The sequence below is a fragment of the Rissa tridactyla genome, chromosome 2 (assembly GCF_028500815.1).
Source record: "Rissa tridactyla isolate bRisTri1 chromosome 2, bRisTri1.patW.cur.20221130, whole genome shotgun sequence".
NCBI classification, from domain to species: Eukaryota; Metazoa; Chordata; class Aves; order Charadriiformes; family Laridae; genus Rissa; species Rissa tridactyla.
Genome location: NC_071467.1, coordinates 91552169 through 91569695, shown reverse-complemented (window position 1 = coordinate 91569695; position 17527 = coordinate 91552169). Strand labels below are relative to the sequence as shown.

Sequence of the window (17527 nt, the reverse complement as noted above, 5' to 3'; positions counted from 1 at the left end):
ATGTTTCTGCCCAAAATTTCTGCTATTTTCATTATAAATTGCACTACAACTCCACAGAAATTAAGTCATCTACTTGGTTAAAAGCTTCTGTATTTATTACGTGACACATCACTATAATCTAGCAATGTTGTGAATAAAAGCCTTAAACATCTATATATAAACATATATATAGAAAAAAGTCAACTCAGCTTTACACAAAACCATATCACAGATGGCCATAAATCTCCCATTAATTTCTAAATTCTCACAAAGCACATGCTTTCCTACATCTGCTTCTACCTCCAACATACAGCAAAGTTTGCTTTATCTAGAAGTTATTCCCTTTACTGCCCTCCAGTTAAACCATTCATCCTTCTTTTGTTCTAAAGTTATTCATAATTTTCTGTGCATTATTTTAGTTATTAGGAAAATGGTGAAGAATCTTAATACCTTCATCATCCCTCTATCTTATGTTATTCACAGGCAGAAATTCAAAAACAATACTTCAAGCATCAAAAACTTTCAAATATGTTTATGCAAATGCATTCAGAAAGATCCAGAAGTTCAGAAAAATAAACTAAATAAATCCCAATGGGGTAGGATTTTTTTTTTCCTAGAGAAAAGAAACAGGACACCACAGATTTTTTCTAAGTCCTGTAACTATACACAATATTCTTTACAAAAACACTATATAACCACTGTAATTACACAGTTCACATGGTTAAGTTTCAACTTGGGTGCTTGTAGGTAGGACAGCAACACTAAAATTAACATTTGCCGTGTGACTTCTTTGGCAGTTCCTTTTCTTTCAAAAATATTTAAAAGATGACACATGCATTTGTGTTACTGAGATTCCTGTATTCTTCATGTTCTCTCCCAAACACCTCTTTCTGGCCTCTGCACAGGGAAGTACTCAAGCCATACGCTATAGCATCTTTCTCTATTCGCTTGGTGAAACACACGCTCAAGTATTTCACCGAGAGCCTGCACGCACAGGTATGTTTCTGACATATTTCAGCCTGCCTCTGCCTTACATACTCTCAGTCTTCGTTTCCACTCATCCACCTAAAATCCCCTCTGCTGCATGGAACTATCATGCTTTCAGAGTAGTAAAGTTGTCTTGTGAGAAACAGAAGTTCCCCTGCCTTCTACGCTGATGAAAAGGAAACATAAGAAAAATCCATTAGCTATATACATAGCTTCTTAATTTTTTGCCAAAAATTTAACATTCACTTTTCCAGCAAAAAGCAACGTACATATGTTAAAACCACAGTGAGATTCGAAGCGTCACAAGACTCACAGAATTCTTAAATAGAAAATTTGAAGTCATTGCGTTTTTAATTGTGACATTGTAGGATTATCTCAAAAAATCAGTTTAGTTTGTCCTCAATACAAAAGCAGGCACTTGAAAAGGAACTTTTGCTCAGCGTAGCCCTAAATCTTTAGCTACTACAGGCTTTTTGATGAACTTCCAAATACAGGGTACATTGCTTTTGGGTTATGCACAAAGTGAAGGAAAAAACACAAGTCTAATATACCTAAAAATCACCAACTTTTGTTGTAATCTGATCCACAGACACTGTTACACTGCCCGAGTCCCCACTGGCTTCTGCATGATACAGCCTAAGGTCTGCCTTAGAGAATTAAACTGAAAATCTGGGAATCTGTAGTTCTCTTAAGGTCAAGAGAAAACCAGGGCTTGGGGTCTCAAAAATTTTGTTTTCCTTAAAAACAAAACAAACAAAATTAGAAAGGAAACACAGACTTTCACACCCATCACTGAGTGCAATCACAGACAGTATTTTCTACTGAAAATGCTGAACACAGTCTGCAGATTAATTAAGAACAACTGTTGTCAAAAAAAGGATACACAGACCAATTTCCTTTTGAAGAAAAAGCACTAAGTACTTCCACAATAATATAAAAAGTACAGTTACAAACAGTTTCTCAGTAGGAGGGAGGGGAGATGTTTGACTTAAAGTTATTTAAAATATTAAATACTTAGCTTACCTTTCCCTACGCAAAGCGCATAACACACCAGTCACACGATTATCCTTATTTTCAGGCATTTCTCTCATTACTCGGTCTCTGGGAAAATTGCTTCAGGTTCCTTTTTTTTTTTTTCCCCCCACCCAGGAGATCACAAAAATGAGTTCTCTCTCCTGCCCTTCCCTCTTCCTTTAACTTTTGACATTGGGAGAGCAATCTGACTACTTTGAACTGAAATACTGACAGGGATCCTAGAAAATAATTTTCAGGTTAAGGTACAAAAATTTTAATCATCTTTATTTTTAAATTGATACTTCGCAAGCTGTAAACACAGACCTTTGCTTTCGCATTCAGCACAAAAAGATGAGACATCAATCTGACATGACCGTGCTATGCACGTGCTGTTTAATCATCCCTCATCCTACAAGCACTTTTACAAACAAGATTTCCCCCATTACCAAGCACTGTATTTCTCCCCTGGGAAAAGTAATTTGAAAGACAATGTTGCACAGCACAGATTTACAGAATGTAGGTGGTCCAAGAGAGAAGGTCTAAATTAAGCTGAAGAGCTAATGTCTGACTTCTGCTAAAAGATATTAATTTAGCAATTTTCAGACTTTGAACCTTTAGCGTACTTTTAAGTACAGCAGCAGATTCCACTCTTACTGAAAAACTCACATAGAAAATAAATTCACTGTAACATGTACAGTCTTCCGAGTATTATTTGCCTGTTCTTCATTGTAAAATGAAGTACTACTGATTTCTCCTGTGGAAGATTTTCTGTGCCTGTTTGCATAAACTACGTAGTGATATACAGCCATTCAAAATACCTGTCTGTGCTTCACAGGCTGTTTTGTCCTGCAGTACAAAACCATAACTGTAGATTATTTCATGGATACTTTCAATAGCTGTCACAAACCATGTTTTTAAGAACACCTTTTATACTCAGTCTTCTGTTAACATCCTATTGAGGTATAACTTTTTTCTTTTCTCCTTTTTTTTTTTTTAAGTAGGAAAGCAGAAAAGCATAGAATAAACAGAATTAAAATAACTCAAAACTGATGTTTAGTTTCAAATACAGTGCTTAAGACTTACTGGATTTACAGCTAAACATATCAGTCAGTGAAATAAATTGATTAAGTATGGTTTAACATATCATATCTCAAAGTTTTCATCGCTAAAAGAGGTCAGTGGCCTCTGCCTTTCTAGTCAACCCACTTATTTTGCTTTAGCCCAGCTTCACTGGGAGGAGTAGCATAATAAAGAATGGACTGTATCAGTGGATACGGTTTCTTTTTAATAGGACCTCGGGAAAACAATTGGAGGATTACAAATTTTAACACCTTTATTTTCCGTTTTTGCCTCAAATGTTGTCAACACCTAGCAAAAAAACTCTGATCATATTCACAAGAAATCCTACAACTCAAAAAAGATAATAATCTGAATACTACAAATTCAAAAATACTTAGTGAACAGTACCTTTTGTACTGAAGATGAAACTGTTTCTCTGCACAACAATATCCACTGCTCAAAGGGCAAGGTGTTGAACATTTTACTTTAAAGGTTTATTTTTATTTTTTTAAGTTAATGACTTAGAACTTTAAGGGTTTTTCAAATTAATTCTAAAAATGTCCACTAACTTAGACTAAACAATAACTATTTAGCACTAATATCTGATAAAGCAATTACAGGATAAAAAAACCACCCAACTATCAAGTCTGTAAAATATTGTAATTTATTGAATGAAGGCCATGAAAACACAAGACAACTTTACATTTTGTTTAAAAAAAACCATCACAAGTTTGATTGGTAACATGCTTTTAATTAAATAGTTTCACCTCTGACATACACTAAGAAAAGTTACATTTTCCACACAGGAAAAAACCCTTACCATTACAACATAAATTAATGGTATTTTCACTGAGATAAGTCATACCAGTATAATGAAAATCATTGCATCCTGTTTTAAATGATGTTTAAGACACCAGAAATCCCATCTAAGTAAAAACATTGTTGTCTGAGGGTGGGCATAAATCACAAAAACTGTAAACTAAGCTATCCATGAGAAAGAAATCAGCAGCAGGCCATGCCTTTTGCTCCTTCTTGCAGGGTCAACACAAGCTGTGATAGATACAATAGAAATAGGGAAGCAAAAACTACAGAGCTTTTCTTCTTCAGGTGAACGAAAGGTAAAGCAAGAAAACAGACCTGTTTGTGTAAACCACAAGTTTGTTTATTTGCAGTTTACGTTAAAAAAACCCAAACAAATAGAAGTCCTTTAACTGTTTTGACAACTTTACCAAAAATAAAAACAAAACAACATTTACAGTAATGAAATGCACATCAAACACTAAAGAAGAAAAGAGGCTGATTACTTATTTTAAGAATGATCAGAAAGCCTGGAAAGTTGAAGCAAGATTAGGATTTTAAACTAAACTTTTAAGAATGAATGTTTGTAGTTTAAATTTAATCTGATGCTCTGTCAGAGGTAAAATGGCTTAATACCTCACTGGCTCACAATTCAAAGCTTTTGAGTGTATGGATAGAAGCTGCTAATCCACAATGTGCAATCTAACTGCAGGAAATAGAAAAAGCCGGCGGCGGGGGGGTGGAGGGGGGGTGGGAAGAACGAAAAGCTGACAGTATAGAAGGAACGCTATTTTGAAAACCAGTAAAACTGTACAGAATGGGAAACTCTGTTTTGGAAATAGGATTATCCCCATTTTCAGATATCTATTCCCCTCTATAAGAGATCCTTTTCAGGTTCCTGATTAAGACACTGAAGAGGCAAGGAAGAAAGATGTTTGGTCACCCAGCTCACGACCCTCCTGGACCGCAATGCAGTCCAAGTGAGGGAGAAATGTAGAACTGAGTAAAGTGTAAAAAAAAAATAAAAAAAATAAAGTCACAGAGTAAGTGCAACACCTCTAGTTAGACATCAACGAAAACAATGATCTCTCAACCATTATATGTTATTTTGATTTGTTCCACATCTCTTACTATGATGCTTTCTTGTTGTACTTCCCTAAGTTCACATTCATTTTGGGGGGTCATTTCTGAAACTTTATAGTACCACTGAATACGATGTTAAAAAAACCTTCAAGTAACCAGCTCTTCAGAGCTCAGACCTCACCTCTCCCCTGCTAATTTCCTCTACTCCCCCACCCAGCTCACCCAAACACTTCACTGAATGACTCAAGAAAGTCCCAGACCAGACTCGTTTCATCGTATAACCAAGCGGCCGCCGGGAGCTGTCACTAATGAGAAATAAAGGCAAAACCTACTGAAACTGCTGCCCTGCCCGCTGCCTTGCGGGGGCCAACCCCACCAGCCCTGAGGAGGGCTACCTCTCACAGACACCGGCCGCCCAGAAAACACCCACCCGCCAGCAGGACACCGTGTGCCCCCCGGGGAAGGGCGGGCGGGGAGTCTCACAGGCGGTGCCCCGGCTCCTGTCAGAGGGCTGAGGGAGGAAAAAGACGAGCGGGGGGCGGGCGGCGACCCGTCCCGGCGGCAGCAGGCCTGCCGCCGCTTGGACGGGTCGCCGCCCGCCCCTAGCTCCCTCGGCGGGGCCAGCAGGTGCCTTCAGGGGGGCTGAGGAGGCGCCACCGCGGCCCAACGGCCGTTAACGCCAATTCCGTCCCCGCTTCCCCCCTCCGGGGCTGAGGCGGGGCCTAGGACGCGACACTCAACCCCGCCCGGCGGGGGGGTCGACGCTCGACTCGAGGAAGAAGGTGGCGAGGGGGAGGCCGAAGGGAGGTGGGGGAAAGGAGCCGGAGCTGCCCGGCAGAGGAAGAGCGGGGCGGGAGGCCAGAGACTGTCACTCACCGGCCGCCGCCGCCGCGTTTCGTATCCGGCACCTGGGGCAGGTCCGCTCCCGGCAGTGCCTCCGCGTCCGGCGGGCGCAGGCACCTCCAGCCGCTGACCGAGGCGAATCGATGGAGCGCGGAGCGATCGAGCGGGGAGCCGGGGGGGGGAAGGAAGCCGCTCCCGCTCGCCGCCGAGCCCTGCCCCCTTACTGGCACCGCCCTCGCGCTGCCTCCATCCATCGCGCCCTCCCTCCATCTTGTCCCTGAGGGGCCGGCGGTTGAGGTGGTGGGGGTTGGACCCCCGGTGGAAGAGGAGCTAGAGGAGGATAAAACTGTAACAGCCGCGGCGACAGCAAAGGACAACGGCAATAATAAATAATTATAATAAAACCGGCCCCGAGCGCGGTGTCGGGGTCCCAGCGGGCAGCGTGGGGACACCCCCCCCCGCCCCATTGCTGTGGTGGTGTGGGGTGGGGAGGGCTCGGCAATGCAAATCTGTCCTCCTTTTCCAATGAAAGTGAAAAAGTGGAAATGTTTCTTAATAAACCTGCTGTCTGTCTGGTGGCGGGGTGACACCTCTGAACACTGGCTCTTTTCCTTTTTTCTTTTTTTTTTTTTTTGGATTGTTCGAAATTCAGTTGTGAAAGCCGAGTTCAGACAAAATCTTAACGGCAAGGAGAGGAAAAGCAACGAGGGAGAAAACACAGAAGAAAAAATTTGTTGCTCGGTTTTGCCAAACCAGACCTAAACCCGGACATTAGTGGGAAAACAAATTGCCTTTCATAAAACCTCAAAGCACTGTAAAAAGCATTTTGGCCAAGAAATTTTCCTCACTTTTTTCCAATGGTTAAAGCTGCCCAAGTTAAATTAGTAGGCTGTAGTATCTAGTCCCATGAATAAGCAGCGCTCTTCTGACTCTTTACTTAAGGCTCTGTAAAACGTTGCACAATATTTCTCTGGGGAAAAATGAAAGCGTCCGGTATCTATCTTATCTCTAATTATCTCCAAAGTCGTTACTAGCGACTCTCAAGTTTTCTGCTAATAGCCTGTCCTGGGTTGAGCGACACAGGACTAATTTCTAATGCTGTGCAAAACTCTACTTTTGGAAGACTCTAGTGTCTGAATTTGTGAAAATATTTACTTTATAGCCAGCTTGGCTATGTGGGATTCAAGGTCTCAGTGTTTTCAAGCCTTGCCAGGTGCAGGGAGGAGGAGAAGTGAGGCCTGGGCATTTGACCCAGGCCGGCCAAGAGGATTATTTCATACCACGAACGTCACATTCAATATAAATTAGACAGTTTGCTGAGTAGTTTCTCTCTCCCTTGATGGCGGTGGTTCAGAGAAACTCCTTGCCCCGGTGCCGGACCCCTGAGCCCTTCCCTTCCTCCTGAAGTCGTAGTGCTCACAGTGTCCCACATTCATTGTCCACTGCTGGGAGTGCACGGCTTCCTGCTGATAGAATTGGCTGAGTATAATTCTTGTATGTCTTATATTAGTATTGGGATTAATACTGGTTCTTTAGTATTATTGTTAATTATTTAGTCTTATCCTATTAAATCTATTTATATTTCAACCTTTGTGTTTCCTTGCTTTCCCTGATTCCCCTTTCCGGGTGGGGAGGGGTCATCAGGTGATAGAATAATTGTCTAAATGACAATAAATTGTTATGGTTTTTCTCAAACCATAACGTACCCGATGCAGAAAGAGAGCTCTGCGGTCCTCCGAGAAAAGTCAAGTTGGCATCACATTAAAAAAAAAAAAAAGTGTAACTTTGCCACCCATTTCAAAATTATGTTTTTCCTCCCTGACAGCTTGTTTGCATTTTCTCGTTAAATGCCTATCACTGGATGTGCCAAATAAAATCCCTATTTGAAAGGTTTGGTGGATACAGAAGGCCTCACCCAGCACATTACGTACCCACGTCCCAGCCCTGCCTGATGCCCTCTGGGAGTGGGGACCTGTGTCCAAAAACCCCCTTGACTTTAGTGGGGGTCCGTAAGGGAGCTGTCTCCCCAGAAGATTTTGTAATAAACAACCATGAACTTAGATTTAGTTCAAGTGACGCACACTCAGTGCCACACTGAAATTTCGTTGCAGACTTGGCTGCATCTTGACTGTGTTGTAAATGCAACTACCCTAAAGAGGGGAATCATTAAGAAGAGGGAGCCTGAACTTGAGAACAGACAATCCCCCCCAGTGTTAGCTGAATTGAGAAAAAGCTGCAAGGCCTTTTGCTTCTGAAAATGTCACCTAGCCCCTCCGTTTAGAGATTTTAACCTGCTGTTTCTGAACAGCTGCTCAGCAGTGTTTCTATACAGACCTTGGTCCTGGGGAACCTGTCAGAACAGCACAACCAGGCTAAACTGCAACAACAGAAGCCTTATAAATGGTGTCTGTAGGTTCATCACAGGCACGCACATAGGCAAATCCTCCAACTGCCAAGAGCAGCATCCAGGACTCTTCTGATTTGCAGGGGCCCTGGATAGTATTATCGAAGAAGACCTTCCTGTGTGCTGCACTTTGTTGGATCTACTGTGGGTGGTTTTCCCAGCTGATGTGCGGTGACCATGTGGTAACCATCACCTGCCCCTTCAGTGACTCCAGAACAAAGCTGATAGTGACTGACTGTAGATTTGACCCACTGTGGAAAAGAAACACTGCCCCGCACATCTCTTCAGAACAAAAGGAGGAAAACTAGTGCTGTTATTATATATCATATATATAGCTTATAATGTATATACCATAATATATAGTATACATTTGCTGTCATATATAATGCTGCTAATATAAATATATTACTCCATGGAACTCCAGATGCCATTAAAGAGATTAATCTATGCTGTTAAAACTGAGGAAAGAAATGACAAGTTGTAATATAATGACCTGGTAAATAGTAAGTATTATACCTCATAGAGGTCACAAGAGTAATTGCTCATTCATGCCTTTTCCTAATCCATTTATGCAGATTTGACAGTGATCTGTAAACATTACATCTCTCTACAAAGCTGGGTAAACAGATTTGAAAGCCAAGAGAGATTATTATGATCATCTTGTCTAACCTGAATATTGAAAGCTGTAGAATTTCCTCCAGCCATTCCCACACCAAGCTCTTTCTGTAGTTGTTTCTTAGAAAGGCGTCTTCATTTTATTTTAATGAGCTGGAGAAATGGTGAATCCATCACTGCACTTTTGAAGATTTCTCCGTGGTTACCCTAACATGTACCATGCTACCCTAATGTGTAAAAAATAACTGATAGAAATATAAATGTTGTTTGAAAAGGTAAATTCATCTAGCTGCAGCATCTGTCCATTGCAAGCCTGCTTCTTGTTAACAGAAATATCTTCCTTTTGAAGACATTTGTAAAATACAGTAGATTTACTCCTTCACCTTCTCTTGATAAACTGTATGGATTAAACTTCTGATTCTGCACTGTATAACTGCCTTTCCAGAACTCTTCCCTTTTCTGAATGCCTCTAAGCTTATAGCTATCGCCTTACTTTTTTGACATGTGGACATCCAGACCAGAGCTTTGCCTATTTCTGTTTGAATTTGTGAGGTGAATATTATAACCAGGGATATCTAAGGAACAGAAAAGAGCTAAGAAGCGTAAGGATGACCTTAAGAAATCACCCTTTCTTGTCGTTTCCCTTGCCTCAAGACAGGCTCAACTACTCCTTTGTTATAACATAACTGTTTTTTCAATCTCTTTCTTAAAGACTTCCCAGTGTGGTGCTTTTGCCATCTCCCCAGGCAATCTTTCCCAGTGTTTCCCTACCCTTATCACTAAAGGTGTTTTTTTCTAATGTATACTCTGAACATATCCCCTACTGCAATTTCAGTCCATTAGTGAAAGGCCTGTCTTTGCTGGTCACGGAGAACAGACTGTTTGCTTCCTCCCCGTGGCAGCCTTTTACATATTTAAAGGCTTTGTCCCCTGTGTGTTCTTTTCCTCATTAATCCAAATGGTCCTATTAGTATCCTGATATTTAATGCTTTCTGGAGTAGTGATAGAACTTGATCTCTGCTGTACTCTTCTCCAGTCACTCAATGTCATTCTGGAAGTGCAGTGCCTCAAGCCAAGCGTGCACCAGGTGAAAAACATTTTAAAAAAGAAAAAACTAAAATTGAAATCCTACCCTGGGTTAGCAGAGCAAAATACTTGCTTTGCCTATTTTGCAGCCTGTCTTCCTGTTTGTACCCCCTCGTATGGCATTTGCCTTTTTACAAAAGCATAGCAGCAGTGACTCGTGTTTACCCTGTGATTCACTCTACATTTTTTCTATGCAACTGTAATCCTGTTTACTTTTCCCCTTCCTGTATCTGGGGAACCGATGACAGTATGTCTAATAGACCGCATTTGCACCTATTGAATACTAACCTTTGTGTTTTTCTTTAAAAAAAATAAAAATCCCCAGTTTACAAAATCCCTCTGAATTCCAATCTTGTTCTCTAACACACTTTTAGCTGCTCTCTTCTTCATGTCGTTTCCAAATGTAACAAGCTTAGTCTCTATTCTGTTATTCAGATGTTTTATAAGTAGTATCAGATAAGAGGATAGACCCTCGAGGAACCTCTTTCGATACATCTCTCCATTTTGGTAGTGGCCACATTTTGCTAACTCTTCCTCAGCCCCCCCTGCTGAACCCATGGGATTTTCAACCTGGACTATATTGTCTTTGCTTCTTCTTGAGAAACATGACCAAAAGCTTTACTAAAAAGAAGATACATAACTTTTTCATACTTCTCTCCTTTGTACAACACCTGTTACCTTATCGTAAAAGGAAATCAGATTGGTTTAGCAGGATTTGTTCTTGACAAATCCATGTTCGTTGTTACTTGTCTGTCTGTCTTCTAATGCTTACAGATGGTTTGCTTGATTTTTTCCACAAACTGAAGCTAGCTGATCTATAACTCACCAGTTCCTCCTTTTTTTCTATGTGTACTTAACTGTAAGCCTGACTGATTGAAATTAAGAGGTCTGTTTCCATGCCCATGAGAAGTGCCTTCTGAACTGGAGATCAGTAACTTGCCAAAGCTGTGGAAATAGAACAAGGAGCAGAGCCAAGAAGCCGAACCCATCCTGGCCTGCTCTAACAAATCTATAATCCTTGCACCACCTTTCTTCACCTTCTTGGTTCCACTTCCCTTTATTTTCCTGATCCATTGATGGAACATTGCTGCAGATGTTGGCATCCAGCAGCTGCCGTAGATTTTATGAAAAATTTATACAGATTCAGTTTCCAAGCAGATTTCCCATGTTGTATTATGCACCCAAGACCACCTGCTTTCTCCTTCCTCCTAAATTGAAAATCACCTGGGTCTGTGTTGTGAAACTAACATCCAGGAAGTGGTCTACTTACATCTTATGCTTCTATTTTTTAAACAAACAGGTACATAAATACGTTCTTTGTCACTGTCAGCACTTTGACCATTATCCGGGAGCTTAAGCCAGAAAACTTCGTTATGGAGTGAAATATATTTATCTTAGCTGAAAGGCGAGAGAGAAAGAAACAACTTACTGATCACTGGTTTCCCCCAGATGATTTCTGGTATGCTTCAAGAGAAACAACATATAAATTAATGCACACAATATTTTGAGTTTTCTTCCAGAACAAGTACAGTCACTTTTTCCACATCAAACAAAAAATATAGTCTTTTTCACTTTAAACCATTTCCAACAGTACACAAAATTCTCTCACTGTTTTACTTTCTTGGCTAACACCACCCTAATTCTTCCCTTTCAAGGCCTATCCAAGGAATCTGTGCACTACTGACCCAGAGGCATTGTTTCTCTAAACAGCACCAATGAAACAAATTATTAAATTACTTTGTGCAGCTAAAAATACTGAATGCTGTATACTACAGCTCTGTCAAGGGTGTCACTACCAAGTTGCATCAGTTTAAATACTTCTTGGAACTAACATTCATTTGCGGCTTGTATTTTAAAACAATAGATGGGGAAGAAAAAGTTGAAACCTAAACCAACTTAAAATTATGCCACATTTATTCTCAAAGAAGAAAACCCAACACTTCAGTTTTTGTTCCTCAAACTCCAGGTGAAATTCCGTCCCTCTTTTCCACAAGACCAAACTCTGGCACAACTGCTTTAATTTCTGTGCTTTCGGGAATGAGCAGGGAAAAGCTGTTCATTAGATATTTTTTCATAGACTTCTGACATCGTGTTGAGTGAGGGCAGGGATCAGTTCTGAATTGAACTGTGCCTATGGGACAGTTCTTCTCTGCCCACACACCCCAGCTCCCCTCCACTGGAAGCGAGTGTACCCCTGCTCTGGTAGCAGTCAGCACTTCCCGAGGCGTCCTAGTGAAAATCAGCCCAAGTAGCAAAGAACAATTATTTGATTAACAGGTGGACTCATTTTGGTGGAACCAAGTTGTTTCCCTCACTTGCTCCATTCAGTGGCTCTGCTGACACATGTCTGTAGAGAGAAGATGTGAGAAGCAGCCCAAGGTTGATTGGGTTTTGCCACTACCAGCGTTTGCTTGCCAGAGCGCCTATCCGCTTGCAATTTCATGCGTACGCGCAATTTCTTGCAGGAAGATGGCTTTAGTTTGCCTGCATTTCGGGGCCAGATCCATTTTGCCATTACAACTGCTCGATATGTGGTACAATGGGGACTGTTTTTTGACAATTGATACATAATAATAAATAATCACGTCTGATAACACAGTAAGTGTATCACGTACACACATACTTGCAAACCCACATTTAGTCTAAAGGAAATGTTACAGGGTTTTTGTGTTTAATATTACAAATAAAGATTACCTCTATTTCTAAACCCCTTCTTGATTGTATTTTTTTTTCCTGAGTTTCCCTGTCTGCCTCTCTCTTCCTCTTTCCTCTCTTCTTCCTCCCATCCTCCTATGGTGAAAAAGGGAGAGAAAATTACAAAACAGGGCTGGGGAAAAGGGAACAAGAACAGCAAAAAAATGATCAGTTAAACTATGCAGTCTGGGCCAAGTATAATTGTTCTTTCAAAAATTAACTTTTTAGCTATTTTATGTTCAAATTAGTATCACAATTGTATGCTATTAGCAAGAGGTTGTATTTTACATCAATTAGATATAATTATGAAGTTCCTTTTAGAGACTAAAATTATTTTGCTATATCAGACAAGCAATTAACATTAAAACGTGAATTTTGACCTATGCCCTAAATGTACGATCAAAGGTACTAGATCAGACAGCTTAATCTGAAACCCATTAAATACAGGGCAATATTTGATTTTAATGAACTGCAGTTCTAGTCTTTTATGTTTCTTACTGACATTTATTCTTAGACCCAGAAGTACGTTTCCATGAGAAAGGTGTTTGGCCTTGACTTTGGATCTACAGCAATTTCCACAGAAGTTTCTGAAAAGAACGTTGGTCAGTGTTTTAAAACATAGGGGCCTAAATTTAGACTGTTAAATCTGTATTTAGCCCTGCAATGTGCTGAGCACCCTGGCTGTGATCCAAGAAAGCACTTATGCGTTCCCATTAACTTTAAAACACATTCTGGTCTATTATTCACTTTACCAAAAGAACCAAACTCAAATACTTAAAATTAAGCATGTACATTAAGTAGCCTGTTGGCCTCAGCTTTATACAACCCCCAGTCCTGTTCTGCCCACAGCTAAGACCCTGACTCACTTTATTTGTGTGGCTTGCCCTATTGCGGTAGCGGGACTGGTCATAGCAGTAAAATTACTCAAGCACATTACAGATTTCAGGGCTGTTTTTTCAAAGGGGTCGCGTTGCTGTCAAACACACTTTCAGAATCTACTTTGAGAGACGCATCTTAAAATAGACATTACGGTCAATATCTGAATACAGTTATAATGAATATTCTGTCCTGGTTCTACTCGTTGTTTATCATTATTATTTATTGTGTATTGCACATCCAAGTCCAGCTTGTGGGCAATATTCCTCTGCTCCTGAAGGCCTGATAAAAGTCCCACAGCAGTGTTTAAGAGTCAGTTTCCCCTTTCTGGGAGGGACAGGGCAATAAATGGGAGATACTGTAGCAAAGAGCATTCCAGTGAGGCATTAGGAAAAACTGTAACACTGTGGACAAGGAAATACTGGTATAGGTTGTTTAGGAAATGGCCTGAACCTCCTTAGCTGGAAACCTTTAAGAACCGTCTAGATAAAGCACCTACAGGAACGACGCTATTCCTGGTGCTATAGTCAGTCCTTCCTTAAGAGGCAGGATGTGCTAGGCAAGTTCATAAGGTGCCTGATAGCCCTCTGAAAGTATTACTATCAGGATCAGGCTTGTATTTGGCTTTTGCTACGTACTGGCTAGCCTTCTATGTTGATACCCTTGCGTTTGCCCACTTGGGGTATGTGTCATGATTCAGTTATGAGCAAGCAGCAGGATTAGACAATTTCTTGGCTTATGCAAGTATTTCTAGCAACAGAAAAAAAGATGGCATGCGAAAACTGGCTAGAATGATTTCCATTTCCCTTTTCCATTTCCCAAAGCTATCAGCTGCAGTTAAAGACAACATCAGTCACAATCCAACAGAAATCCTGCTGTTTTCTTTAAAGGACTATTTGCAGAAGAAAATACAAAATCAAAATTTGAGCAGTTAGTACATTGACTGTCATTTGCAAATGTTATAGTCGCTAGTTGTTGTTCAGGACTGTAAGACATCCAACCTGCAGCTAAAGTATCTGCTCTGTCCTCCAGAGCATAACCACCGAAACCCAACACCCCTTGGTGCTGTCTTCACCAGCGGCAAAGGAACAAGCCTGGAGGAAGGACCTTCTAAAGCAGATTATGCTCTGGTGATTATACAGCAAGAATTTCCTCTATGGGCAGCAAACCCACTTTTAAAAGCACCCATTGTGCCCACCACACAGTCTCTCCCACCCCATGCCATGCCGCAGTTGTGCCAAACGCCGAGCTGACGGTGTGGCTGCGTCCTCAACGAGGGGCAGAAGCCCTCAGTGGAGAGTGCTCCCCCCTCAGGGAGCACCATCTTCATCCATTCTAATCCGTTTTTCCTAGTTGATTACTGCTCATGTTTACAAGGCAAAATTAACCAGCCATAAATACAAAGGGAAGTGTTCATTTAATCACTTGTGTTACACTTCAGGACATTTTTAACATCCAGCTGAAACAGAATTCACTGTTAATTGTAACGAGGCACATGCGAGATACACTTCGTTCGATTGCTACACTGCCCTTAGCTTAGGGCACTTTTTAACTGCCAAAATCAACCTTCTCTCTGGGAAATGTGTAGGGAGGGAGTTTGGAAAAAGGATTTGGAACAGGCTGGAGAGGCCCACTCCAAATCTCAGCTTCCCCAGTGGGGAGATCTAGACTTTTCAAAGAAGGAAATGGAAATGGGCTGATGTTTTGGTTTGAAACTGTCTCTGTTAAAAAAAACAAAAACAAAAACAAAAACAAAATCCACAGCAAAACTCCACAAGAAACCAAGGAAAGAAAAACCCTTCTAATTTTGTTATATTACTCGTTTACGAGAAAATGTTTGGTGCTTGACTAAAAAGTCTCCAAATTTCAGAGCTATAGGTAAAACCCCAAAATGGCAGCCTGAAAACTCAGAAATAGGAGCAGACATTTTCTTTTTTAAGATTTCTTTTTCTTTTGGCCACCAGTTTTGTTTCTATTCTGAAACATCTATAAATTCAAATAGTTGGGTAATCCTTAAGGTGTGTGCCTGTAGGTAAAAATAGACTCCATCTTCAGTTCACTCTTCCTTCAAATAATATCTGAGATACAAATCAGCATCTTAACGGCATACTTATTGTTAAACATTTCCTTATGCCTGCATTGTGGGAGCAAAATATGATTACCAAAAGACTTCAATAGTTGCACTTAGTGTATTAGGAAAAAAACAAACAGGATATTATTTATTGATGTTGACTTGGTTGCACCAACCTTTAATTTTTGCACACACACAAAAAATGCCATAAAACAAAATAATTAGGCAAGAAGAGGAAAAAAAAAATTACGTAGGTTTGAAGTTTTGGGGGGGAGATTGGGGAAAATATGTGATCAGAACTTGAAATCTAATGCAAACGCAAACCCAAGCACATGCACCTCCAAGCACAGAGGTAACAGTGACACACTAACCCCTGGCTGCTCTGGAATTACTTTCCTGCAGAAATCTGGGAAGGCAAAGTACGGCGCTGGTGCCAATGGCACATCCAGACATAGCTGGAATTTTCCTAGAGATTGCAGGGGGGCTGCTTCTCTCTTCCCTCCACACACATTATGCAGCTATTGAACTCTGCAAGACTTGCAAAGAATACACGTTATATTATCTTTTCATTTCCACGGCATCTGTACATTTAAACTTTCATGCCTCATTGTGTCTGCATGTGATCATCTTGTACATGTATTTAAATTGCTGCTCTTGCCTCTGATCTTGAGAGACAAAAGCAACACTGAATTCTTTTTCCATTATATATTTTTACAAAAGAACTACTGTAAAAATTAATCAAAGGTATGCTGGTTTTTATTGTTATTTTTTTAATTTTGGGGGGTATTTTCCTCATATTGCAGCGGTTTTGAAATTGAAACGTTGCACTGCTGAGAAAGTGCCATGAAAATATAACCCACTACATTCCAGGAAAATAAATAAGCAAGGCCACCCAAATTTTCAATTAGTGCTAGTGCAGTATGCAGGAAATGGCTGGAGAACCGTCAAAGGCAGCCTTAGGCTGGGTCGTGGATACGGAACAGTGACAGGAAGGTTTGAAGCAGGAATACAGGCTCAGTGTGAAGATGGCTCTTCTCCAAGGAAAACTGCATGCTAATAGGTTAATACTGATTTCCTGAAACATACAGCCTGGGTATTACATGCTGGAATTTACATTCTGACAAAGGCAATTGCTGAGCCTCAAGACTTTGCTTTTTTGGTGATGAAATAACACTAGAAAGTTCAAGCTGCATTATATATTTCATGTTTTAAGCTTATTAAACATTCAAAGTACAAACCGTGCACATATTTTTAAGCCACCTGAAATAGCAACAGCCTCGCTAGTTTGGGAAACTAGTATGAGAAACATTACATTTTAATAGGTCAGGCTTGTCTGGAGTAACACCATCAACAGATATTGACCGAGGTGAAGTGATGCCACTTTCAGAGTAAATCTGCCCTGAATCCAAAATATTGCCCGATCAAATAGATGCACACAGCATCAGGACTGAAACTCTTGTCTTTTAGCGCAGCCTTTACAGACAAAGCGGTATTTGGAAGGTATCTGAGGACTGAGTTGGACAAAGCACTTCAGAAAGTGAAAAACTAAAAAGCACAAAAGACAACACTACCTCTCTTTCTGCAAGTCAGAGGAAGGTCTCCTGTTGATGACAGAAGGAGCTGTGCCAGACCTTCATCCTGAACGAAATGAAAAAGGAAAGAAACTTAAAGAGAAAGACCAATCCAGCTAGAGAATCCAGCTAATCTTTCTCTACAAACTTCCTCCTATTTCACTCTACCCAACTGATTTTGCGACTGTCAGCTGAGGGTGGCACTGCAGCATCACAGGAGACCCTCATCCTGCCAGCCAGACCCATGTACTACCTCGGCTGGCTTTACAGAGGGTGGCTGGCAGAGGAGCACACAAAAGAAGTGCAGCCACGAGTGGAAGTGGGGAAGAGATCGTGAGTCTTCTACCAGCCTCTGCAGGGCCAAGATTTCTCTGTGTATCCATCTTAATATGAGCAGGCAGTGTTAATAATGGTTTTACCACACGGTTAGTGTGGGCATGATCCCAT

The 17527-nt window shown here is 40.8% G+C and overlaps 1 protein-coding gene across 6 annotated transcripts in view; it reads right to left on the bottom strand.

Moving 5' to 3' along the window:
• The window catches only part of EXOC2 (exocyst complex component 2), a 128350-nt gene extending 122448 nt beyond the window's left edge, over window positions 1-5902 (bottom strand). For 5 of the 6 annotated variants that reach the window (XR_008465148.1, XM_054193557.1, XM_054193559.1 and 2 more), the window contains exon 1: window positions 5797-5902. The gene's annotated coding sequence lies outside the window, so the exon portion shown is untranslated. Of the gene's footprint in view, window positions 1-5786 lie in introns of all 6 variants that reach the window. The other variant, XM_054193558.1, reaches the window with a different exon arrangement.
• Between the last annotated feature and the right edge of the window lie 11625 nt (window positions 5903-17527).